Below are 25,698 nucleotides of genomic sequence, written 5' to 3' on the forward strand. Positions count from 1 at the left end.
CCCCCACTCTGGCGAGGGGGGGCGCCCCTTTATAATGAGGCTTTAGAATTCTGCTTTGTAGGTTTCCGGCCCTAGGCCTTCTTCTGTGCCTGGGCCTGACCCTGAGGTTTTCCTCTAGAGTCTGATGGCGGAGGCCATCGCCACTGACTAGAGGTGGATGCCCCTGGCGCAGGGGAAAGAGTCCTCTTAAATGAAGGGCATTTATACTTTCTTTTGACTGGCAAAAGAGTACTTTTCCCACTAGAAATCATTTGGATGTATTTGTCCAAATCATCCCCAAATAGCCAATCCCCATGACAAGGAAAACCATTCAGGAACCTTTTGCAAGGTGCTTCGGCTGACTAATTTTATAACCACAGGATACTACGCATGTGTACTAGCACAAGCGCAAGGCAGGACGCCTGGTGAATAGAGTCTTTCATGGCGTCTATGGCAAAACATAATTCTTGTGGTAGTTCGGCCAAATCCCGGGCTTGTTGTGCAGGGACCTCCTTAAGGGCCTGTCTAAACTGGTCCTTTAGGGACTGACAGATGCCTATTGTAGCGACTGCTGGCTGAGTAACAGCACCTGCCAAGTAAAAAGAGGATTTTAACAGGAATTCCAACCTTTTATCTGTTGGATCCTTAGGCATTTGTGCATTATTTACTGGACAAGTTAGAATTTTATTCACACTGGAAATCACAGCGTCAACTGCAGGTGCGTTCCATTTTTTGGTGAATTTCTCCTCCATGGGATAGAGAACTGAGAATCTCTTTGGAGGGAGAAAATGCTTATCCGGGTGATCCCATTCAGCATAAATAAGCTTTTCTAGTAATGCATGAACAGGAAACACATGAAAAGGCTGTGAAGGTTTTAAGGAACCCAAGGAAGAAACCAAACTGTCAGCTGACTCCGTTAGTGATAGCATGAAAGTGGAACGAACTATCTCCGTAAGAGATCGTACCAGCAATTTCTCAGATTGTGAGGCAGAAAAGGGTTCATCTACTGTTGTTTCCTCCGCAGAGGAGTAATCGGTTTGTTTTCCCTCCTGATCCCCTGAGAGTAACACCTCATCCTGTACCCACTGTTCCCTTGGTAAAGGGTCTGAGGTGGGGGAGGGGGATCTAACACGCTTCCTATCCTTTTGGATGGAGGATGCGATTAAAGCCGCCAATCTTCCTTCTAGGCCCTGCAGGGCGGAGGAAAATGCATCTTCAGTCATGTATGCAGGGGCTGAAATGTGAGAAGCAATTGCACCACCAATTGGTTCCAAAGACTCACCCTGGCTTGCCATATCTGGTATTTCAGGAGAGGATGACAGTGTAGAGGCACGACTGGAGTTCCCAGCACCTGGGAGTGGAATTTTTGGTACCTTTGTGGTGTCTTTTTTGGAAGCCATAGTGCTAAGCACAAAAGCAGAGGCACTAAGTAAATGCACTATTTGCTGAGCAATAGACTAGTAATACAGTGCTGCTATAAAGTTCAGCTTTGTGCTGAGTAACAATGTATTTCCTGTGCTGGAAAAGCCTGTATGCATCCCTTACGTGCCCAGCACTCCTGTGTCCTGTGTGTCAGACTTCCATCTCAGTTGCCTGATAGAGATCTGTTAATGAGGAGCATCTGTTTTAAATGCCTCAGGTGCAAGCTCAACTTCCTTGTCAGACTCAGCGTCCCCAGCGCCTGCGCTCCACGTGGACGCTACGTCCCGCACACGGTGCCGTACCTACGAACAGCAGTCCACGCACGCGGACGGTATTCGGGTCGGCATTCGTAGAAGGGGAGGCTCTGTTAAAATAAAATCAAGTATGTACAAGGGCTGGGGTGATGGCAGGACAATCTCTTATTCTGACATGGCTATGTGGGGAATCTTTCACTGACTCCGTTAGGCATGTAAGCTGTGAGGTAAATACCCTATATAAGCTTTTCTAACACAGGGAAGCCACTACCGCACACCCCGGGGAGGGGGGGGGGAGTGTACAAACTGCTGCTGTACCCCCAGCCCCTTAGTTCCCCCTTTAGGTGGGAAAAGAACATGCTGCAAAACTTTGTTCAAAATTAAGAATCCCCCCTGGCTGCTAAGACCACACACATACTGTTTTAGGTGGACACAGAGCTGACTGAGAAGCAACGTACTAAGGTATGTGCATTTACTCCCTCTAGTGGAGACTTTAAGGCAAGACAACATTTTAATCATGGAAAAATAAACAAACATAGGTGGACTTTTTACAGTTCCTAGGCTTCTTCCTTTACCTTATCCTCGCTGCAGGATACTGCTGTAACGCCCGCCGTGATGGGGATGCAGAGTCTGACAAGGAAGTTGAGCTTGCACCTGAGGCATTTAAAACAGACGCTTCTGATTAACAAACTTCACTCATCACGGCGGGCTGCGTTAGCAAACCTTCAAGGATCTGGTCCCTTTTTATCGGGGTTCCACTCCTTTGGACCTGTATTAGCACCCCGCCAGGAAAAGCTTTAGGTCAGGGATATGCAATTAGCGGACCTCCAGCTGTTGCAGAACTACAACTCCCATGAGGCATAGTAAGACTCTGACAGCCACAAGCATGGCACCCAGAGACAGAGGCATGATGGGACTTGTAGTTTTGCAACAGCTGGAGGTCTGCTAATTGCATATCCCTGCTTTAGGTAATGTAAGCATGACCAAAAAGCCTTGGGTCCTGGGGTCCAGCCCTGCAAGGAGAGGTGTTACAGGCAAAACCTTGTGCTTCGTATACGAGGCCCGGGTACCATCCACCTTGGCCGCAGTGGCACCTTAGATGGATCTGGTCTATGGAGGCTGTTTAAATCCAGCAAGGATCTCTCCAGTGGAGCTCCTCAGAGCACATCTTCACTCGTGACCAACACCTTAGACACTGGCGAAAAAACTGAGGTACTCCTGGTAGGAGGAGGTTATATAGGGAGTGAACTTCCTGTATTGGGTATACCGGTGTCCATGACCTGAAGGTGCCTATATAACCACATAGTGATTACTATGGTGCTCTGTGTCCCATACGATAAAGAAAAAATAGTTTTTCCATTTTGAGACAGAGTTGAGAGGAATCAGAACGCGTGTCAGGATTATTGTTGTGTGTCCTTGTTAGTAGGATGCCCCCTCTCTGTATGTCCTGGTAAACCGTTATCACTAAATATAAAACCCAAATTTTGAGTTGTCACCGTAACAGGAATAGAGGGGAAATCTTCCAATGGGGACACCAGTTGTGGTCAAAACCAGGGATTTTTCCTGCTTTTGGAGGGATTTCCTCTCACTTCCTATTGTGGCTATGGGACAAGGAGCAAACGGAAATTACCCCAATGGGCCACAAATACTGAAAAAACTGACAGGGTTTATAACACCCCCAAAAAATAAAAGGTTTTGGCTTGAGTTGTACTTTAAACCTGTATTCCAGGAATAGAAAATATAGTTTAAAAACAACAGTTATGAGTATTCTTACTGGAGCCTTGATGTGTTTTGTATTCCAGATCTGTGCAGTGTGAAACTTCTCTGGCAGCGAAAGAGTTAAACTCACCCTGAGGCTGATGGGTAAGGGGTTAGAGAAGCTGCAGGCTGCCCCCAAAATCTTAAATGTCAGCAGCTACAATAGCTGCTGACTTTTAATATAAGGACACCTACCTGTCCAGAGATCCAGTGATGTCCTCACCCAAGCTGATTCTTCAATTAGCGTTGGGTGCAGGTGCCGGAATAGTAAGGGGAACAGGAAGATTCCTGTGACAAAGACCAATCACTGCTGCTCTCTCTCCTTGTGCAGGGTACCTGGTCTTGTCTCCGCCCCCTCCTGTAAGTTTCTGCAGTGGGTGGAGCCTGCTGGTTCCCTCCCACAGCTCTGCTCAGGGTATGTACAGCACAATGATGATGTTGCTGATTAAGGACGAGCTCAGGCGTGTTCGCAGCCGCACATGCAGAGCCCACCAGGAAGTCGGCACTGCGTTATGCTAATCACAGGCAGTGAGACATTTTACCGATCCGCAGCTGTAGAGATCGGGAAATGTCTCACTGCCTGTGATTAGCGCTGTGCAGTGCTGACTTCCTGGCGGGCTCTACACTTGCGGGTTGCGAACACTCCTGAGCTCATCCTTATTGCTGATTATTATTTTTACAAGGTAATACCTTTATTCGCAAAGGCATTTTGGGTCAATAAAATGGCCTTCTACTCTGTGTGGCTATTTCGAAATACACTTGAATGGAAGTTTTTGCACTCAGAGTTCAGCTTTCTGCTAGAACTTGTTAGGTGTGGAAGGAGTTCCACGTTTGTTCCCGGGTTAGATACCCTTCAAGTGTATAACACATACCCAGTTGTACATTTTAAACAATTGTTCCATAGACGTTCATTGAATGGCTCTCCATAGGAATGTATGAGACGCACTGGGTCCCCTCGCCAGCCCTCTACACTGCATACCAGTCCGCTCTCTCCCAGCTCCTGCACGCGCCGTGGATTTGTGTGCGTCGTGACGTCACGCGGCGTGCGCTGACGGCGGCGGATTTCCCGTCGTACCTTGTTGTGTCAATTTGGGAAGACTACGGTCGCTGTTTGGTGTTACCGGGGAGAGCGGAGATGACAGCGGCTCCGGTAATGAAGGCGGTGAGGGGGAGGCCGAGGGAACACAAAGCTGGGGATGGAAATAAGATTCAGGCACAATGGTGGAGAAGAGCGGAGATCGGGAGATGCAGGGAAAAAGGGGTGATATGACAATGGAGTACAAAGATGTGTATACTGCCTGCGACAAGGAGCACAGAGGAGGGCTGTGGAGGGGAAAGTGAAGGGACACTCGGTGTACACAGGGAGAAGGAGAGATAGGAGCTGCAGGAACACACAGAATGAAGACACACAGCTGGCCTAGTCATGGAGCAGGAAACTTCTCTATTCGATCAGATGGTACAACTAAGGAGATCTTGTGTCAGGAACCCTTCTGTACTGTATGAGGGACAACACTTCAATAGATCTCTGTGTGTACTGTGTCTGATGAGAGGACACTAGTGGGCATTCACAATACAAGCTCCTTTAGGCCAACCATATGTGTTACAGTCTGACTATACAATATCTGTACAAGCAACTTTACATCTACCCAAAACTATATAATATGAGCACCTAACTACACTATCCAATCAGTGTGTATCCAGTCAGATGCTTCCGTTATGTACTTGTTGGTAGATCTAAAGGAGGTTGTGAGCTTTAGATCCACAATCACATATGTAATACAAGGTCTGTCTGATTTGTTACAAATTGAATTGGTTATATATGTCCTTATTTTACATATGGACCTGGCCATGCACTACACAATCTGATTAAAATCTGCTCATTCAGTCAATCTTGGATCTACCCAAAACTATATAATATGAGCACCCACATACACTATCCGATTTTATGTGTATTCAGGCAGGCACACTTGTCAGTAGATCTAAAGAATACTGTACAATAAGATTGTAATGTGTGGTGAGCTTTAGGTCTACTATAAACTATGTAGTAAAAGGGCTTGTCTGATTATACTAGTGCAGGGGGTCTCCAAACTTTTCAAACAAAGGGCCAGTTTGCTGTCCTTCAGATTTTTTTTGGGGGGGCGGATTGTGACCTGTGAAGGTAGAAAATGTCCCAGGCCCTGCATCAGTAAGAATAAAAATGGCCTTAGGCTTGGTACCGTAGTTAGTGGGAGGATAGCTAGTGCCCCTGTATTGGTATTAGTGGGAGGATAGGTAGTGCCCCCTCATTGGTATTAGTGGGAGGAATGGTGCCCCCTCATTGGTATTAGTGGGAGGAATGGTGCCCCCTCATTGGTATTAGTGGGAGGAATGGAGCCCCATCGTTGGTGTGTCAGTGGGAGGAATGGAGCCCCATCGTTGGTGTGTCAGTGGGAGGAATGGAGCCCCATCGTTGGTGTGTCAGTGGGAGGAATGGTGCCCCATCGTTGGTGTGTCAGTGGGAGGAATGGTGCCCCATCGTTGGTGTGTCAGTGGGAGGAATGGAGCCCCATCGTTGGTGTGTCAGTGGGAGGAATGGTGCCCCATCGTTGGTGTGTCAGTGGGAGGAATGGTGCCCCATCGTTGGTGTGTCAGTGGGAGGAATGGTGCCCCATCGTTGGTGTGTCAGTGGGAGGAATTAGTGCCTCATATCATTGGGAGGAATAGTGCCCCAAGGGCCAGATTAAGGCTAGCAAAGAGCCACTGTTTGGCCACTGTATTAGTGGAATAGATTGTTTAGGTGTGTCCCTGTTTTACATATAAAGCTGGCCATGCACATTATAATTTGCATATACAAACTCATTTATGGTGGCCATACACAGAATAATATTCTCAATGGAGTTACTCTGATCAAAAAGTTTGTTTGATATCCCATTCACTTAGAGTAACTTAGTCCCCCCCCCCCCCTTACCTGTTATACCGGGTCTTCTTAAAAAACAAAACAAAAAAGGGGAGCGGGACTCATTGTGGCTGGGGTCTCAAGTGGCCAGGGCCATCATGAAAAAGCAAAGAAACCCGAAATATATATAGGTATATATACCTAACTGTATATATAGTTTTTGTTTTCCCCATGAAAGTGGAGTTACCCTTTAAAGAGACACTGCCACCACTATACAGAAATAAAAAAAATTTCCCCTGCAATAAAATGTTTTTTTTTTTTTTTTTTTAATCCATACCTGATCTTCTGCCTGCTACACCACTTGTTGTAATTGGTAGGAAAAGGGCATGCAAATATTGATCTAATCTATAGATTGGTTTGTTTTTTTATTTCGTGCTTCTCTAATCATGGTGTTAGATGTTAAACGTATTGTTCACCTGAAGTAGTGAAACCTTTCTGGGTGCTTTTGCTCTGCATTTAAGGAGCTCCATCATAATTGAGGAGGTAAGATAGTAAAGGTTCTTAGGCCCCTTCCAGCAGCGGATCCGCCTGCTCAGCAGGTTATCTGACCGCTGATACCCCACTGAGCAAGAGGTTGACAGGTCTGTGTCGGATCAGATGTCGACACATGTCCATTGACACCCACCACTCCAGAGGCCAACCGATGGTCTGATCGGGTCCACCTGTGTGAAAGGGGCCTTAGTCAGTTCAGGGACTTGTTTTTACTTAGAAATTTGATGTGGAAATGTAGCAGTGATACTGTGAGAGGTAGTGACCATGGAATTTTTACAAAGTAAAAGTGTTGGTAAAGACTCTGTTATATGATAATGTTTACGGAAATATTCTAAAGAGAAACAAAAGGGTATAAATACTATCACTAACCCCCGAAAAAACATTTTAACAATGTGCGTTGTGCAGGTATGTTTTTTTTACATTGTTCTGTGAATTCCTTTTCATGGCCTTCTTTAGACCCTTTTCACACTGGGGCGGTTTGCAGGCGGTATTGCGCTAAAAATTCCGCCTGCAAACCGCCCCTAAACAGCCTCCGCTGTTTGTTCAGTGTGAAAGCCTGAGGGCTTTCACACTGAAGCGGTGCGCAGGCAGGACGGTGAAAAAAGTCCTGCAAACCGCTTTTTTGGAGCGGTGAAGGAGCGGTGTATTCACCGCTCCTGCCCATTGAAATCAATGGGACAGCGCGGCTATACCGCGGCAATACCGCTCTGCCGCGCTGTATGAGGGATTTTAACCCTTTTTCGGCCGCCAGCGGGGGTTAAAACCGCACCGCTAGCGGCCGAATACCGCTGCAAGAACGACGGTACAGCAGCGCTAAAAATAGCTCTGTTGTACCGCTGACGCCCCCACCGCCCCAGTGTGAAAGGGGCCTAAACCGCTTAAGGACTGCCCATTGGTACTTTGACACTAAATTTGGTTGTTATGGCAGCAGCTAGCTTCCATAACTCCGGTATGTTTAAAAACGTCCGGCGGTCATCTTTCAGATAAAAGTAGTGTCAGCGGCAGATTCACCGCAAGATCGCTTTTATCGGGGGTGGGAAAAGGGGCCCCACCCCCTCCCGCCGCGCTCTGGTTGTCTCCGCGATAGCGGCGGAGACTATTGCGTCTGCTCCCCTCACAGCCTTGATGCCGAGTGAGGGAAACATGGCCCCCACTCGGCTCGGTTCATCAAACATCACTTTTGCCCAATGCTCTTAAAGGGGAAATATATATATATATATATATATATATATATATATATATATATATATATATATATATATATATATATATATTTTTTTTTTTTTTTTTTATAGTAAAAGAAAAAGTACATTTATTTTATTTCATTTTAGTGTAAATATAAGATTTGAGGTCTTTTTGACCCCAGATCTCATATTTAAGAGGTCCTGTCATGCTTTTTTCTATTACAAGGGGTGTTTACATTCCTTGTATTAGGAATAAAAGTGACTCAATTTTTTTTTTTTTTTTTTTTTAAAGGACAGTGTAAAAATAAATAAATAAAAAATTTTTTAAAGCGCCTCGTCCCACCGAGCTTGCGTGCAGAAGCGAACACATACGTAAGTCGTGCCTGCATATGAAAACTGTATTCAAACCACACATGTGAGGTTTCGTCGCGATCGTTAGAGCGAGAGCAATAATTCTAGCACTAGACCTCCTCTGTAACTCAAAACTGGTAACCTGTAGAATTTTTTAAAACTTTGCCCAATGGGGAATTTTAAGTGCCAAAGTTTGTTGCCATTCCACGAGATGGTGCAATTTTGAAGCGTGACATGTTAGGTATCAATTTACTCGACGTAACGCTTTCTTTCACAATATAGAAAAAAATTGGGCTAACTTTACTGTTGTCTTATTTTTAATTCAAAAAAGTGTATTTGTTTTCAAAAAAATTGCGCTTTGAAGACCGCTGCGCAAATACAGTGTGACATGAAGTATTGCAGCAACTGCCATTTTATTCTCTAGGGTGTTAGAAAAAAATATATATAATGTTTTGGGGGTTCTAAGTAATTTTCTAGCAAAAAAAAATGCTTTTTAACTTGTAAACAACAAAGCTTAAAAAGAGGCTCGGTCCTTAAGTGGTTAATGTGAAATACCTGGTTGATCCTGGAAATCCCCTATTTCCTTGGTGTAAGCCAATCATGGCAAGCACAGAAACAGATCCATGCTTTCATTGTCAGCTTGCTGTATGGAGGTACAGGACACCATGCAAGGTGTGCCTGTATCTCCCATAGCCACTTTTCCCTCAGGGCCCCCCTCCCAGCACTTCTTTTTTGATTGACAGGGGCTCGAGCTGGAGTCTTGCTGTCAAGCTGCAGCCTATAGGAGAGGAAGGCGTAGCCTTCTAGGATGCAGCACACACAGATGAGGATGTATGAAGTAATCAAGTGTTTAGATATCCTTTAAAGAAGTAGTCACTTCTCCCAGGAAAGTGCTTGGAGCTGGACACAAGCACTGTCTTTGATAACTACGTTGATAGAAGTGGTTGTAAAATATGAAGGTAAACCTTTTGTGTGCAGCTCCCCCCCCCCCCCCCTAATACTCATGCAAGCTCAATCTCAATCCAGTGATATGCACAAGAGCAGCAGCTTTCCTGGGTCTCTCCCTCATTGGCTGAGACGATGGCTCCTGCTGCTATTAATCACAGCCAAGGGGCGGGGCTGAGCTGCGCTCTGTATGTCTTATGGACACAAAGACAGCTTGGGAGCAAGCATTCACAAATGCCCCCTTTAGCAAGCGGCTTTCTATGGGGGCACTCGACAAGCGAGAGGACCCAGGAGCGCCGGCGTTGGACCCAAGAAGAGGAGTATCGGGCTGCTTTGTGCAAAACCACTTCACAGAGCAGGTAAAAATCACGTTTATTTAAAAAAAAAAAGTTCTGAAGAGCGTTCAACATTACTTGCATATGCTTTTAGCCTAAGAGCACCCCAAAAGCTTGAAAACTGGCACGCTCTGTTAGACAGACTGCAACTTTAGGGCGCAATCGCACTATATTTGGTGACCTGCATTTTTCTGTACTAGATAAATGCTAGTCACTGGAAGTGCACGTACTCTATAAAAATGTTTACTGTGTGTCCCATTCACACTATAACGCTGATGTGATGTGCGTTGCAGTATGGGAAAATGCAGCATGTCTGCATTTTTCCACACCACATCTTGGAGGATACAGACCTTTCATTCATCCACTTGTCCTCCGTTCATAGGTAGCTTTTCATTGACAGTAGTTATAGTACAGTTTCTCTAAATGGAGGAGGGGGGTGTAAAGGGTGGGCATAGTCCATTCTCTTGATGAATGCCTGTGACAGGTCCAGCCAATTGTATTAAAACCCCTGCAGCACCAAAAGTTTAGCACTGCGCGGGTATGTGGGGTGGACAGAGGACTTTTGATTTTAACTAAGAGAGCAGCCAGCAGCACAAGGGGCGCTTCATATTGAATGTAATGGTTTTGCCCAGAACAGCCCCAATCGTCCTCTTTAAGGGACCCCCCTGCCTGGCAGTGCTCCTGGCTCCACCTCTTCTGCGATTGCCCCCATAAGAAGCCGCTCCCCATGGGGGCACTCGTGTGGGCTTGATCTATAGACACAGACAGCTTGGCTGCTCCCTCGTCACAGGGTTTGATTGATGGCAGCAAGAAGCTATAGCTACTGCTGCTATCAATCTGATCTGTGAGGAGGTAGAGAGCCGTGAGAGTCACTCCTCTCGGGCACAGCGCTGGTTCAAGATTGGACTCAATTATAAGGGGGAGATCCTGTGGCACAGAAGGTTTTTTACCTTCATGCAGAGGATGCCCTAAGGTAAAAAAGTGGTTCTAAAGGCAGAAAGTTTTTTTTTCATCTTAATGCATTCTATGCATTAAGATAAGACTTCAGTGTGCAGCTCCCTCCTAATACTTATCTGAACCCCATCTTGATCCAGCGATGTTGCACGAGAGCCTCGGCTGTCTGGGACTCCCTCCCCTGATTGGCTGAAACACAGCAGTGGGTGCCATTGGCTCCCCCTGCTGTCGATCAAAGTCAGTGAGCCAATGAGGAGAGAGAGGGGGCCGAGCCCTGGCTCCATGTCTGAATGGATACGCAGAGCAGTAGCTCAGTTCAGGTGCCCCCATAGCAAGCTGTTTTCTGTGGGGGCACTTGCTAGGAGGGAGGGGCCAGGAGTGCTGGCGAGGGACGCAAAAACAGGAAGATCTGGGCAGCTCTGTGCAAAACCACTGCACAGAGCAGGTAAGTATAACATGTTTGTTATTTTATAACCAAAAAAAAAACCTTTAATATCACTTTAAGCCTTTAGAACCACATTAAAAAAAGAGAAGTATTGTTTTTTTTTTTTTTTCTGCTAATCATACTTGCCTAGATGGATGCAGCATCAGACCAATGCTGCAGCTGTCTCCTGGCGTCTCTGCACTGAGAACCAAGCCACTGAACACCGCTGATGGCTCGGTTCTCACTCCTCCCTGAGCAGAGTGATGCTGACTGTTATTGGAGGGCTGAGCTGTGGAGGGGCGGAGAGCTGCCGTCTCTGCGGCTCGCTGAGACTGCCATCAGTCAAGGCAGCTGGCGGATCCAGACTTGGGAAGTTGGTATGACAAGGTGCCTCGACTGATGTCAGCGGAGAGTGAACTTCAGACTGCTCTCTGCTAAAACGGGTCACAGGAGTGCAAATCAAATTGCACTTCTGTGACCCTTAGGAGAAGCCCAGCCTAAACAGCTCAGCCTGGACTTCTCCATTAGGCTACTTTCACACTGAGGCGCTTTACAGTCGCTATATCACTAAAAATAGCGCCTGCAAGCAGCATCTTTGAGGCGCTTTAGGAGCCGTGAATATACCGCTCCTAAAGCGCCCCTGCCCATTGAAATCAATGGGCAGTGCCAGCAAAGCGCCGCTTTTTCCCCTTTTCGGCCGCTAGCGGGGGTTAAAAGCACGGCTAAAACACCAGTAAATGACAGTAAAGCGCTGCTAAAAATAGCGGCGCTTTACCGCAGACGCCTCAGTGTGAAAGTGCCCTTAAGTTCTTTTGGTAATGTTTATTTGCTGTTCTGATTGGTTTATACTGTAGCTGGCCAGGGTGGATTTGATTTAAATGAAGTCTAATTAAATCATGATTTAAATCGCTAGTAAAAAGCTTTTTTTTTTTTTTTTTTTTTGTCAACTCAATTTAAATCATAATTTTTAAAGAGCGACTGTTATCTCTGTCCAGCAGCGGCTCCTCCTCTGACCGGCTGTTGACTCTCCGGCAGTCCCATTCACTTTAATGGGACGGCTGGTGATGCGGCAGTGACACAACAAGGTGAGGGAAGTGGCGGCAGCATGTGAATGGATGCCCGCTAACAGGCACTGCCATGATGGATCTGAAATTACAGGTGCTCTTTAAATGTAAGGACTTCTTCTTGCTGGTAGTTAGAATCTTTAATATTTGCAAGCAAAATTAGGGTTTTCTGTTTAAAATAAGCTGTCAGGTTAGTAAAACAGGGATATGAGAACCAATTTAATCATACAATTTGTAGTGTACATAGATTTGCAAAACAATAGGATAAAGGAATACTCCTGAACTTTGTTTATTTTTCGTACATCACGGGACACAGAGCCACAGTATTTACTGGATGGTTATATAGGCACCACTAGGTGATGGACACTGGCACACCCTAGACAGGAAGTTTAGCTCCCTATATAACCCCTCCCCTTACTGGGAGTAGCACCATTTTTTCCCCAGTTTCTTAGATGTTGGTCAGCCATTTCCTCTGCATGAAGGGTATCAGAATTGGCGGCTCTTTCTTGTAAAGAGCCATATTTAATCATTCACAAGGATAGAGTAGTATTGCGTCCCCATCCTAGCTTTCTACCAAAGGTGGTTTCAGGTTTTCATCTAAACCAGGATATTGTTCTACCTTCATTTTTCCCAGAATCCTGTTCTACGGAAGAAAATCACTACTTTCTCTGGATGTAGTGAGAGTGGTCAAAACCTATTTGGAGGCAACTGCTCAGATTCGGAAAATGAATGTTTTGTATGTGTTGCCTGAAGGCCCTAATAAAAAAAGGACAGGCAGCGTCGAAATCTACTTTTGCTAAGTGGATTTGGCAAGTAATTATTCAAGCGTATGGTTTGAGGAGGAAGGTTCCACATTTTCAGGTCAAAGCGCACTCCACCAGGGCTGTTAGTGCTTCATGGGCAGTGCATCACCAGGCCTCCATGGCTCAAATCTGCAAAGCTGCAACTTGGTCTTCAGTCCATACGTTTACCAGATTCTATCAGGTGGATGTGAGAAGGCATGAGGATATCGCCTTTGGGCGCAGTGTGCTGCAGGCAGCAGTATAAGGTCCTCAGGTCTGATTGCACCATACCATTTGTTTGTCTCCCCCCCCCTCAGATAGCATTGCTCTGGGACATCCCATCCAATAAATACTGTGGCTCTGTGTCCTGTGATGTACGATAAAGAAAATAGGATTTTTATAACAGCTTACCTGTAAAATCCTTTTCTTCGAGTACATCACGGGACACAGAGGTCCCTAACCTCTTCTAATATATTGCTTTGCTACAAAACTGAGGTACTCCCAGTAAGGGGAGGGGTTATATAGGGAGCTAAACTTCCTGTTTAGGGTGTGCCAGTGTCCGTCACCTAGTGGTGCCTATATAACCCATCCAGTAAATACTGTGGCTCTGTGTCCCGTGATGTACTCCAAGAAAAGGATTTTTACAGGTAAGCTGTTATAAAAATCATCCTATTTCATGAATCTTAAATTGAAAACTATCTTTAGATAGATTTTTACTCCAAACTTTAGAATCCCCCCTCAACCCCCTTTTACTTGCCTGAGACCATTCTGGATCCAGCACTGTGCATGAGGGTAGTGGCCTTCTCTCTCTCCCTACGCACAGGGCAGATTGATAGCAGCGAGAGTCATTGCTGTCAATCAAATTCTGTGATGAGTGAAGGGCCCTGTCCATGTCAATAGATTCAGACAAAGTGGCTCGAGAGCGATCCTGCACAAGTGCCCCCATAGAAAGTGGCTTTTTATGCCGGCATTCGCCGGCGGGGTACCTCAGAAGAGGAGGATCGGGGCTGTTTTGCAAAACTATTGCACAGAGCAGGTAAGTATGACACATTTGTTATTTTAGGAAAAAAAAAAAAAAAAAAGCTTTTCAGTCCCTTTAAAGTGGAGTTCCAGCCTGGGTGAAAAAAATTAAGTCAGCAGCTACAAATACTGTAGCTGCTGACATTTAATATAAGGAGATTTACCTGTCCAGGGAGCCCGCAATGTCTTTACCGGAAGCCGACACGTCCCTTGGCTTCGGGTGCAGGCGCCAGCATCCTTACTAAGGGAAACAGGAAGTAAAGCCTTGCGTTGCAAAGTTACACCTTGATGGATTGAATTGGCTTAGATTTACATTTCTTTCAGAGCTGCACTGTGCTGAAACATTGCCACTAGCTAAGTATTGCCACCAGTTAAAAAGGAACACTTAAGCCTTAGCACAAGTTTGGTCATTGCATAGAGAAACAATAGCATATAATGGCATGTTTTAATACCTCAACAGATCTTCCTTTTGTTTCATTTCGGGAAACTGTGTAAAGAAATAAGTCTTCATTGTAATAAAATGAGCAACTGCCGCCACATTCATTCACACTTTTTTTTTTTAAACTTGGTTGCACAAATATACTTACTACTAGTTAATCATTTGAAGCAGAAATAAATTAAACCCATGCAACAAATACATTCCCTAGTTTTCCTTGTTAGTTTTGGACAGAGTGGAGAGGCATTAGTCCCTATGTCAGTTTGTATTGCTGTCTGTGACCTCCTTAGGCAGATTCACTCCCTATATTTGTCCTGTTTACCATTTATTATCAAAAGTGAAAATAAAAGATTAATCCCAATTTTTGGGTTGACCTCAGAACTAGGGCTGGGAGATTTTCTGAAAAAAAACTTGATTCACATCGAGTTTTTTTTTTTTTTTTTCACCGCGCTGGTTCTGAGGAGCTGCGGGCAGGAGTTTTAGGTGAGGCCGTGGCTTAGGCCTAGTCCCCGGTGTCCGGCCTGGCGGACTAGGCCGAAGCCACGGCCTCGCCTAAAAACTCCTGCCCGCTGCTCCTCAGGACCGGCACGGTGAATAAAAAAAAAATCCTATAAAAATTTGCTTAAATTTTGAATCGATTTGACCTCTCAACTCGATTCAAGATTTAAATTTATTTTTTTTCCCCCAGCCCTACCCAGAACAGAAATAGTTGGGAAATCTTCCAATGGGAACACTAGTTATGGCGACACCCCAGTATTCCTCTAAATTCCTGCTTTAGCTTCGGAACAAGAAGTGAAGCTAAACCTCCCCAGTGGGACACAGATGGCCAAAAAACTGGCAAGGGTTATAACCTTCCCTTACTCTATCCAAAATGGGGTAAAAAAATAACTTCCACCGACTTTCTTACTGACTGATTACTAGCACTCCTGCAACTTTAGCAGTGTTGCAGTGAATGCCAATAATCTTACTTCAAGCTCTGTGAAAAACCAGAGAGTAAATCACATAAGAAGGATAACGGAAGATTTGGGTGTTCTGTCCATAAACATGATGCCACAATGCAAGAAAGGAAAATTTAGATTTTTGGCAGGCATAAAAAAAATTATCTACAGATGCATATATAAGCTCTCCCAATAATTTTGTATTCTAATTGTACTGTCTCTGGTGTATTGGTATGCTGTTGCTATATAAATCCTATATTATAATAATAATTAATAATGTTTCATAACACTGAATGACTATATGGCTTGTGCATCAGGTTTTCTTTAATTGTATGTTTTTTTTTCTTCTTTTAAAAGAAAGAAGAGTATTTCTTTAAGGCTGTGCAGGAGAGAGGTACCTAGGTTCAAATGTATCCTCTGGTGTGTACAGGTAGGACTGCTTCTACAATTTTTGTAGGTCATTAAGGATACCATTTATTCAGCCGTATGAAAAGGTTTTTTGTTTTGTTTTTGTTTTTTAAATCTTTGCATGTCAGGCTAAGACTAAAATCACAAAACCCTACCAAAAATGTACACAATATTTACAGGGTTATGTTATTTTCTAAGTAACAAGGAAGTTAAGTCATTGCTGGATATGTTTCCTTGTGTAGAGATTACAATTGAACTGATTGTGTGAGTTGTACTTCAGTTATGCTGGCTATAAACAAACACATCTTAGTGGATGTGGGAAAAATTGGCTTTTTCTCCGGCTAACCCTTTCAGCAGGAAAAAAGTAAGCATTTACAGTGCCTTCAAAAAGTATTCACACCCCTTGAAATTTTCCACATTTTGTCAAGTTATAACCAAAAACATAAATGTATTTTTGTGATAGACCAACACAAAGTGGCACATAATTTTGAAGTGGGAGGAAAATGATCAATGGTTTTCAAAATGTTTTACAAATATGTGAAAAGTGTGGGGTGCATTTGTATTCAGCCCCCCCTGAGTCAATACTTTGTAGAACCACCTTTCACTGCAATTACAGCTGCAGGTCTTTTTGGGGATGTCTCTACCAGCTTTGCTTTGACATTTTTGCCCATTCTTTGCAAAATAGCTTGCGCTTTGTGAGATTGGATGGAGAACGTCTGTGAACAGCGATTTTCAAGTCTTGCCACAGATTCTCAATTGGATTTAGGTCTGGACTTTGACTGGGCCATTCTAACACATGAGTATGCTTTGATCTAAACCATTCCATTGCAGCTCTGGCTGTATGTTTAGGGTTGTTGTCCTGCTGGAATATGAACCTCTGCCCCAGTCTCAAGTCTTTTGCAGACTTTAACAGGTTTTCTTCTAAGATTGCCCTGTATTTGGTTCCATCCATCTTCATGTCAACTCTGACCATCTTCCCTGTCCCTGGTGAAGAAAATCATTCCCACAACATAATGCTGCCACCACCATGTTTCACGATGAGGGTGATGTGTTCAGGGTGATGTGCAGTGTTAGATTTCTGCCACACACAGCGTTTTGCTTTTAGGCCAAAAAGATTAATATTGGTCTCATCTGACCAGAGCACCTTCTTCCACGTTTGCTGTGTCTCCCACATGGCTTCTCACAATCTTCAAACAGATTTCTTATGACTTTCTATCAACAACGGCTTTTATCTTGCCACTCTTCCATAAAGGCCAGATTTGTGGAGTGCACGACTAATAGTTGTCCTGTGGAGAGATTCTCCCACCTAAGATGTGGATCTCTGCAGCGCCTCCAGAGTTACCATGGGCCTCTTGGCTGCCTCTCTGATAAATGCTCTCCTCACCAGGCCTGTCAGTTTAGGTGGACAGCCATGTCATGGTAGATTCAAAGCTTGGGATATTTTTTTTTTATAATCTAATCCTGCTTTAAATTTCTCCACATCTTTTCCCTAACTTGTCTGGTGTGTTCCTTGGCTTTCATGATGCTGTTTGTTCACTAAGGTTCTTTAATAAACCTCTGAGGGCTTCACAGAGCAGCTGTATTTATACTGAGATTAATTTACACACACACACACACACACACACACACACACACACACACACACACACACACACACACACACACACACACACACACACACACACACACACACGGTCTATCACATAAAATCTCAATAAAATACATTTACGTTTTTGGTTGTAAAGTCCTATTCACACATTGCTTTTGCTTTACTACAAAAATGATACCACATGTCGCTTTCTTGGCACTTCAGAGCATCTCCAAAGCCTCCATAGACGTCTGAGAGTGCTTGATAACAGAACCTAAAGCTTTTAGGGGCTGTTGTCCAGCATTAGCTTCAGTTTGTTTGTTTTTGTCCCAAAATGCTCAGGGAAACCAACAAGCAAATCGGAAAGACATCGTCAGTCGCTTCCGGTTGAGAGATCACTGGTTTCATACTACTGGCTTTGTCAGGTGGTGGTGGCCCTGGAACTATGCAGGCACCATCAAGTGGGACAGGGTTGCACCGATATCGGTGCTCGTGCAAATGCACCGATAACTGAAACCGATTTCAGGCTCGGTTCTTTCAGCTGGCAGCAGGTTTCCTCCACTGACAGCTGAAATGTAAAAAAAAAAACAAAAAAACACAAACTGGCAACTATCAGTTGTTAAGGAGTAGGGCCACCGTGTCCCTAACAACTGGAGACTCAGCTGTCAGTGGGGTTCCCCTGTTGACAGCTGAAGTGTTAAAGAAGTCCAGCAATTGGATCTGTCAAAAAAAAAAAAAAAAACAGCCGGGAAATGTTAACATTGCTTAGCCGCTGAAACACTAATGCCGCGTACACATGATAGGACTTCTCGTCGGAAAAAGATATGATGGCTTGTCCAACGGGATTCCACTCAAGTTTGCCTTGCATACACACGGTCAAACAAAAGTTCGCTGAACTTTCGACCGTCAAGAACGCTGTGACGTACCAACGCTACGACGAGCTGAGAAAATGAAGTTCAATGCTTTAGAGCATGCGTCAAATTATTTCCGAGCATGCGTAGGAATTTTATGTGTTGGAATTGCCACAGACGATCGCATTTTCGGATAGGAACTTTTTCCGACCGAAAAACTGAGAACATGCTCTCGATCTTTTGTTGGCTGGAATTCGGCCAGCAAAAGTCCGATGGAGCATACACACGGTCGCATTTTCCGACGAAAAGCTCTCATCTGTCTTTTGCGGGACGAAATTCCGATCGTGTGTACGTGGCATAAGACAAAAAGAAACTTTGTTCATCTACAGATCAAGGGAATGAACTTTGATCTGCAGATGAAGTCAGTTTAAAGCAGGGGTCTCAAACTGGTGGCCCTCCAGCTGCTGCGAAACTACAAGTCCCTGAAGGAGTCATGCTTGTAACTTTCAGCCTTGCAAGGCCTCATGGGACTTGTAGTTTCTCAACAGCTGGAGGGCCACCAGTTTGAGACTCCTGGTTTAAAGCAACCTGACAAGTAAAAGGAAAAAAAGTTTGTTTTTTATTGTTTCTCTGTTTCACCCCTTATTAACCCCTAATTTACTCTAATCAACCTTTAAAGTGATTGTAAAGGCAGAAGGTATTTTTTTTATCTTAAAGTGGATGTAAACCCAATGTCATCCTTTCTAAACTACTGCCATAGGGGTTATCTATAAGGATATACATGCCTCCTGCATGTATCTTTACCTGTCAAATGTCTCCTCTCTGTCTGTTATTAGACCCGAAAAACTGCAGATTCTGTGGGTGGGTCTGTTGTCTGGAGCTCGGTGGGTGGAGTTGTGATGTCAGTAGACTCCTCGCCCACCTCTACACTCCCCTTCTCAATAGGCATTTTCTCCTGTGTATTTCTTACACTGAACTTCTGCTATGATCTCTAACATCCAGTGAAAAGACAAGAAAGTAACCACATGACTTCAGCATGCCAAATCATGCTGAGGTGTGGAACAGCCAATCCTTGCAGAGCTGCTGAAGAAAGGAGTGGGGGAGGGAATTAAAAAATAATGCCTGTGTCTTAGGCCAGTGCACGAGATGTAAATCACCTATCACTCACAGCAAGGGGGAGGATTTGACAAAGTTTTTCTCAGTTTGTCAAGATTTATCTCACTGAACAATAAAAGAGGATTGCTCAGAGATGGATTAACTCTTTGTGGCAAGACTGGGCTCAAACGATAGGAAATCTTATACTCTACAGTATGATATAAAAAAACCCTCCACATTAATGCATTCTATGCATTATTATTGTTATTATTTTTTGTTAAACAAACAAACAAAGACGGAAAATTTTGAAAAAAAAAATAAAATCATGTTTCATAGTTTATAAAATTTTGCAGATATAAACAGAGTCGACCAGCGCAAACCGTACAACCTAACTATGAGCAGCTGTAGTACTGGGGGAAAAATTAATCAAATCCCAAAAACATAAATAAAAAAAGGCAGTACAGCGCATACGAAATCCTAAATACAACAATCAATAATTGTCCATATAAAGATAAGATCCAATTAAAATCCAGCAATTCCTCCAGTGATCCAGTGATTCCTCCACGTGTCTGGATCGTGACGTCACCCGCGCTCCGCTTGTCCATCTGATGTGGATCATCCTTTCACACATGCTGTTGTCCTTTGCATTGGGGTACAGTGCGATGTTTGTAAGTGATTTTACTTATTTAGAATAAACGATTTTTAGCGATTTACAGAGAGTACTAGATCTCCTTTATATATTTTCACATGTCATGACTGCAAGAGTATCTGTTGCTGAAGCTTGACCGGGATCTGCATACACCATCCCCTGCCTTTATCCCTGTGAGGGAACTGCTGATTTGACCTGACTGATATACTCAGGGGTCCATCTGTAGAGGTGAGCGGCTGGTGTTATCGAAGGTGGAGGTCCATTTCACTACAGTCACCCAACAAGCTATTGCATGTCACGATTATCACTGGAGGAATTGCTGGATTTTAATTGGATCTTATCTTTATATGGACAATTATTGATTGTTGTATTTAGGATTTCGTATGCGCTGTACTGCCTTTTTTTATAAAATTTTGCAAACAGGTAATTTTTCTCCTTCATTGATATGCGTTGATGAGGCGGCACTGATAGGCTGCACTGATGGGCACAGATAGGGCAGCACTGGTAGGTGTTACTGATGGGTGGCACTGATGGGCACTGGTAGGTGACACTGATGTGCAGCACTGTTGAGGCACTGGTGACATTGATGAGTGGCACTGTGGGCGGCGCTGGTGGCCACTGGTAAGCGGCGCTGTTGTGCACTGGTAGGTGGGTACAGATGAGCTGGCACTGCTCTCCTTGATCATTCCCGATGACCCTCTGACAGATGCCAATTACCTGCTCTGTTTACATCACATGATCAGCTGTCATTGGCTGACAGCTAATCAAGTGGCAAGGTGTCCGGACCGACCCCTTACTACGATCTGTGATCCAGCTAGGTCCCATAGACTTGCTGATCACTAAGCGCCCTGCAGGGGGCTTGCAGGCCGCTCGAGCACGGGAGGACGTCTATTGAGGCGCTCCCGGCAAAGTAGGTCCGCGCTGTAGCTGTAATCGATTATTTGAGTAATCGGTTAATAACCTTAAAAAAAAAAGTGTGGTGTATAATTTAGTTAAAATGTAAAGTTTTAAAAAAAGCAATTTATTCTTGAATATCTCTATGCAGTGGTAAATATAAATAACCAACTATATGGTTCAGGAGCAAAATATCTAATCCACTCTGAGAATAACAGACATAAGATGTACTGTATATACTATTAGAGGAGATATACTGTATATACTATTAAAGGGTGAATCTGGTAAATATTAGACTTGGAGATCAAATTTTTTTTATTTAAAAAACGAATAATGTCTTCCTTCAAAAAAAGTAATTTTAAGAACGTTTGTTCAATTTTCTAACCATTAGTGGGGTCAAATCAACGTTCATTTTCAACCACAGTGACGGGAAAATTTGGAAATAGAAAACTTCTAGGTGAAAGGAATTTTCAGGCAGTGTATGTGGTTTTCGTTTAGAAATTACATTCATTTGAAAAACAGAATGTTAAAAACTGAAAATTTCAAACCACGTTCTTTCATTCAGCAAATGTACAAAGATTTTTTGTCTGAATATTCTCGTATGAAAATTGATCCGTGTGGCCAGCATAAGGCTCAGTACACACCTATGCAATTTTCTTTTGTTTGTGTTTCTGCAATGCTTTTTGCTGTGTGTTTTGATTTTTGCGCACGTGATTTTGCGGCGATTTGCTTTTTTTGGCCATTTTGTTGTTGGGCAAATTAAAAAACAAATTGCTGCAAAAACGCATTACATGCTTTTCTGCAGCTTCTCCATTGAAGTATATGGAACCAAAAAAAGCACAGTTTTCATTAAAAAAAAAGTGCCTGACCCTTTCCAAATACGCATCGGCTGAAAAAAGCATAGATGTGAACGTGTTCCATAGGAAACCATGTAAATGAACTGTAGTGCGTTTCTGCAAAAAGCACCAAAAAACACATAGATGTGAACCAGGTCTAAGACGTTTAGTAACATAATAGGGTTAAAAAAACTAAAGTTAGTCCTTTATAGTACAAAAAGAGCAAATAATCATAAGGGGTTCATTTTTTACTGTAGAACTATGAAAGTAATATTTACAGTAGCGATTATTTGCTCTTTTTGTAATATAAAGGGCTCATTTTTAGGTTGTTTTTTTTTTAACTCCATTATGTTACTGCCCGATTAATCAATTTTATGAAAATAGTAATCGATTAATTTCATAATCGATTAGTTGTTGCAGCCCTAAATACAGAGTATATTCCTTAAAACATTAATCTACAAACAATAGGACAGAAAAGACATAAGATAAACATATTTAGTTACAAGTTAAAGGAACAGTTACCATTTCCACCAAGGTTCCATTTTGATGGCGGCTCTACCATAAAGTGTTTGTGTTTCCCTCCCATCTAGTCTGTGTATATCATTACGGGCTGATGCCTCATTGGTTGGCATGGCGTGGCTTTGATTGGTGGGCTTCCCTATTCCTGGTTAAGGACTGGCTACATCTCCAATCCCAATACTTTGCATAAGTCAGCCCCCTTTAATGCAAATCCTTGTGACTATTCTGAGCAGGAAATTAACTTGACCTTTTCCCGTGAAGTTAAGTATGCAATGAAGGGAGGCCAACCCGTAATTAATATCTAAACATGGGATCCTTTGAAGTGAATAAGTATCGAACAATTGGGTCCCATTGTTTAGATAGACAATTCAGTGCCTACGTTTGTATAACAGACACTTCTGTGAAGCTATGTTATACGCCCTACATAGATGCAAGCTAAATGAAATATATTCATGATTACAATATTTTACAGCTATTGATGGAGATTTCACATAAACTCATAAGGCAACAAGTAGGTATCGGTAATTATCGGTGAGTACAAAAAAAAGTATTGGTACTCTTACTTGTAAAAAAAAAAAAAAAAAGGTATCCTTGCATCCCTTAAATAGAGGGTCGATCGGCTATAACCCAAGGAACTCCTGGTAATATCTGGAGAGATCCCAGGCTTCCAGATAACCCTGGTTGAAAAATGGTTCCTCTATTGTATTTTCCTCCATCTAGATTACACAACAGATTTCCTTTATATGTGTAGTGAAGCATTGCTAATTACTTAAGAATAACCAGAAATAAGGTGCTAATGGGCGAAGATACCAGAAATACTTCCCAAAGTGTATCTTATCAAAAACTTTCATATAATTAAGTTCAAAGAAAATAATCCAGTAATGTTCAATAAAAATAATCCAATACTAAAGTGCGTCACATCATAATATTCAGATTAAATCGATTCAGTGAAAATAGTCCAAAAATAAAGTGCATCCAAATAGTCTAATGATTCAGAGAGATAGTCTCTTGTTCAAAATTTAAATCAATAAGTTCCTGTGCAGACAAGCAAAGATGAGGGGGGCAGGGACAGGTGAGGGCGTCCAGTTTACAGATGTAAAATGGTAATATATAAAGAAATCCTTTCAGAATCCTCCCCCAGTAGTGCTATCCTCTCGCCTTATGGATAGACCCCAACGGGTCTAATGATGTATCAATAAACATCAAGGCGGTTTATTTCCTCAATGTATCGAGGACGGGGAATCACTGCAGCTTTTCCTCCAGTTTCCACTGTCTTTTTCCTTTTGAATAGACCCCAACGGGTCTAATGATGCATCAATAAACGTCAAGGCGGTTTTTTTATCCTCCTTAATGTATCCAGGACAGGGAATCACTGCAGCTTCTCCTCCCAGTTTCCACGGTCTTTTTCCTGAAAGGAAATATCTCCAGGTCCACGGGATCAAGAGCAAAAGCAGAAAAGAAGATTCTCCATAATGTAGTAGGTTTTTTTTTTTTTTGTTTTTTTTTAAAAAGATTCTCGTATTTATTAAAAAAATCATCACAGTTAAAACGGCATCACAGGCCAAACAGCAAAAAAAAGTGTCTAAAAAATAGGGACTTCCGGTCACGGCCGTGACCGCAAGTGACATCACTAAGCTCCTCCAGACGCGTTGCATCACAACACGTGACTTTATCAAGGGTAACCCTTGTCTCCTGTCTTTTATACTATTCTTGACACTTTCTTTTGTGAAATGATAGGGGTACAATGTACTCCTTACAAATTCATATGGGGGGGGTGGGATCTGGGGGTCCCTTTGTTAAAGGGGGTTCCAGATTCCAATAAGCCCCCCCGCCTGCATACCCCCACAACCACCGGGCAAGGGTTGTGGGGATGAGGCCCTTGTCCCCACAAGGTGCTTTGGGGGGCTACTCCAAAGCACCCTCCCCATGTTGAGGGCATGTGGCCTGGTACGCTTCAGGAGGGGGGGCGCTGCCAGGTTGCGTGGTCGGATAAGGGTCTAGATTTTGGGGGGGAGCCCCTACGCCAAATTTTTTTGGCGCAGGCTTCCCCTTAATTACCAGACCTGAAGGGCCTGGTATTGATTTTGGGGAGACACACCCCCCCCCCCCACGCAATTTTTTTTTTTTTGGTTTGAGTTGCCCCTTAATATTCATGCCAGACCCAAAGGGCCTGGTAATGAACTGGGCGGGGGGGGGGGGGGGGCCATGCCGTTTTCTTTTCAATGAGTTTTGTCTATATTGCCGAGACCCGACAATTCATTACAGTTGCAATCTGTTTTAAATTACTTTTTTCCTTTAGAAATGACATTTTGCTGGGCATACTGTAGACACCCCAATCCCCCCCCCCCCCCCCCCGGCATGATATTTAAAGGAATATTTAATTTTTGTTGTTTCACTTTAAGCGGTATTAAAATCACTGCTTCTGAAAGAACTCACGTTTTTAAAACTTTTTTTTTTTTTTGCATTGATACATGTCCCCTGGGGCAGGACCCAGGTCCCCAGACACTTTTTATGACAATAACCTGCATAAAAAGCCTTTAAAATGGGCACACTTGATTTTTCATGTTCGTGACCCATAGACTTTAACGGTGTTCGTTTGTTCATCTGAATTTTTTGCCTCTTTGGAAGTTCTGGTGCCAACCGAACCGGGGGGTGTTCGACTCATCCTTAGTTGTATGTAGCCTGTTCATTTTCTTTGTGAAAGGCAAACTGAGCACATGATTGAAAAAATACACAAGATAAGGCTGTCTTCTGGGGATGTGAAATGACTGGAAACATTAGGGTGATAACTTATTGGGGTTTCATTTGATTTTAGTATCATATTCGCTATACATATGTAACATTTTCATCAGTCACCATATAAGATATAATGCATCTCATGTTGAAACTATCAGTTGTGACTCATTATTCCCTGCATGTTTAAAACTCTTCCTTCACTCCTCGATAGAAGCCCAAGTATGAAAAAGGAAGGAGTTCCTATCTCCTACTTTTAAAGCACCACTCCAAATGCAGATGGGCTGGTATTGGCTATCCTCACACAATGACAATGCTTGCTTCTATGTTTAGTGTAGAGAAAAAAAAAACAGCCGGGTGCTGGTCATATGTAAAACCCCAGGACCGCCTTATAGACAGCTCAGAACATATTTTTTCTTTCTTTTTTTAGTGGTATTTGCATTAAAATTTAGTATGCGGTGTTGCTTGTTTTTCTTACTTTCACCATAATAGAAACTATGCTTGGTATGCTTGGCTTAGAAATGCCATCAGCAATTTTCCTGTGCCAGACTGGCGTACGTCTATTGCTTTTGTTAGCTGCTTCTTGTACGTAGCCCTCCCTTCAGTGTTCTTGTCTTATTAGAATAGAGATACAGAGAAGCACAAATATAGTGAACCAGACACAAACTGACATTCTGGAATAGTAAGAAAATAGTCCAGCGTTGTTTACTATTGGGGACAGAGAATGGCTCTAAAGAATTGCTGTTCTCACTTCTTCGTTCTCAACAGAAGAATGGGCTGGAGATGAGCATGTGAACATGCCCCTAACCTCCCCAATATTGCAGCTGCCATCCATAGACTGATTGAAATTTG

The 25,698-nt window shown here is 43.4% G+C and overlaps 1 protein-coding gene across 1 annotated transcript in view; it reads left to right on the forward strand.

Annotated features, from left to right (window-relative positions):
* Positions 1–4,434: 4,434 nt before the first annotated feature.
* The window catches only part of SIN3B (SIN3 transcription regulator family member B), a 106,589-nt gene continuing 85,325 nt past the window's right edge, over positions 4,435–25,698 (forward strand). Inside the window, exons 1-2 of the mRNA XM_073592877.1 lie at positions 4,435–4,563; positions 15,631–15,703. The gene's annotated coding sequence lies outside the window, so the exon portion shown is untranslated. The remainder of the gene's footprint in view (positions 4,564–15,630; positions 15,704–25,698) is intronic.

The sequence above is a fragment of the Aquarana catesbeiana genome, linkage group LG01, assembly GCF_042186555.1.
Source record: "Aquarana catesbeiana isolate 2022-GZ linkage group LG01, ASM4218655v1, whole genome shotgun sequence".
NCBI lineage: Eukaryota > Metazoa > Chordata > Amphibia > Anura > Ranidae > Aquarana > Aquarana catesbeiana.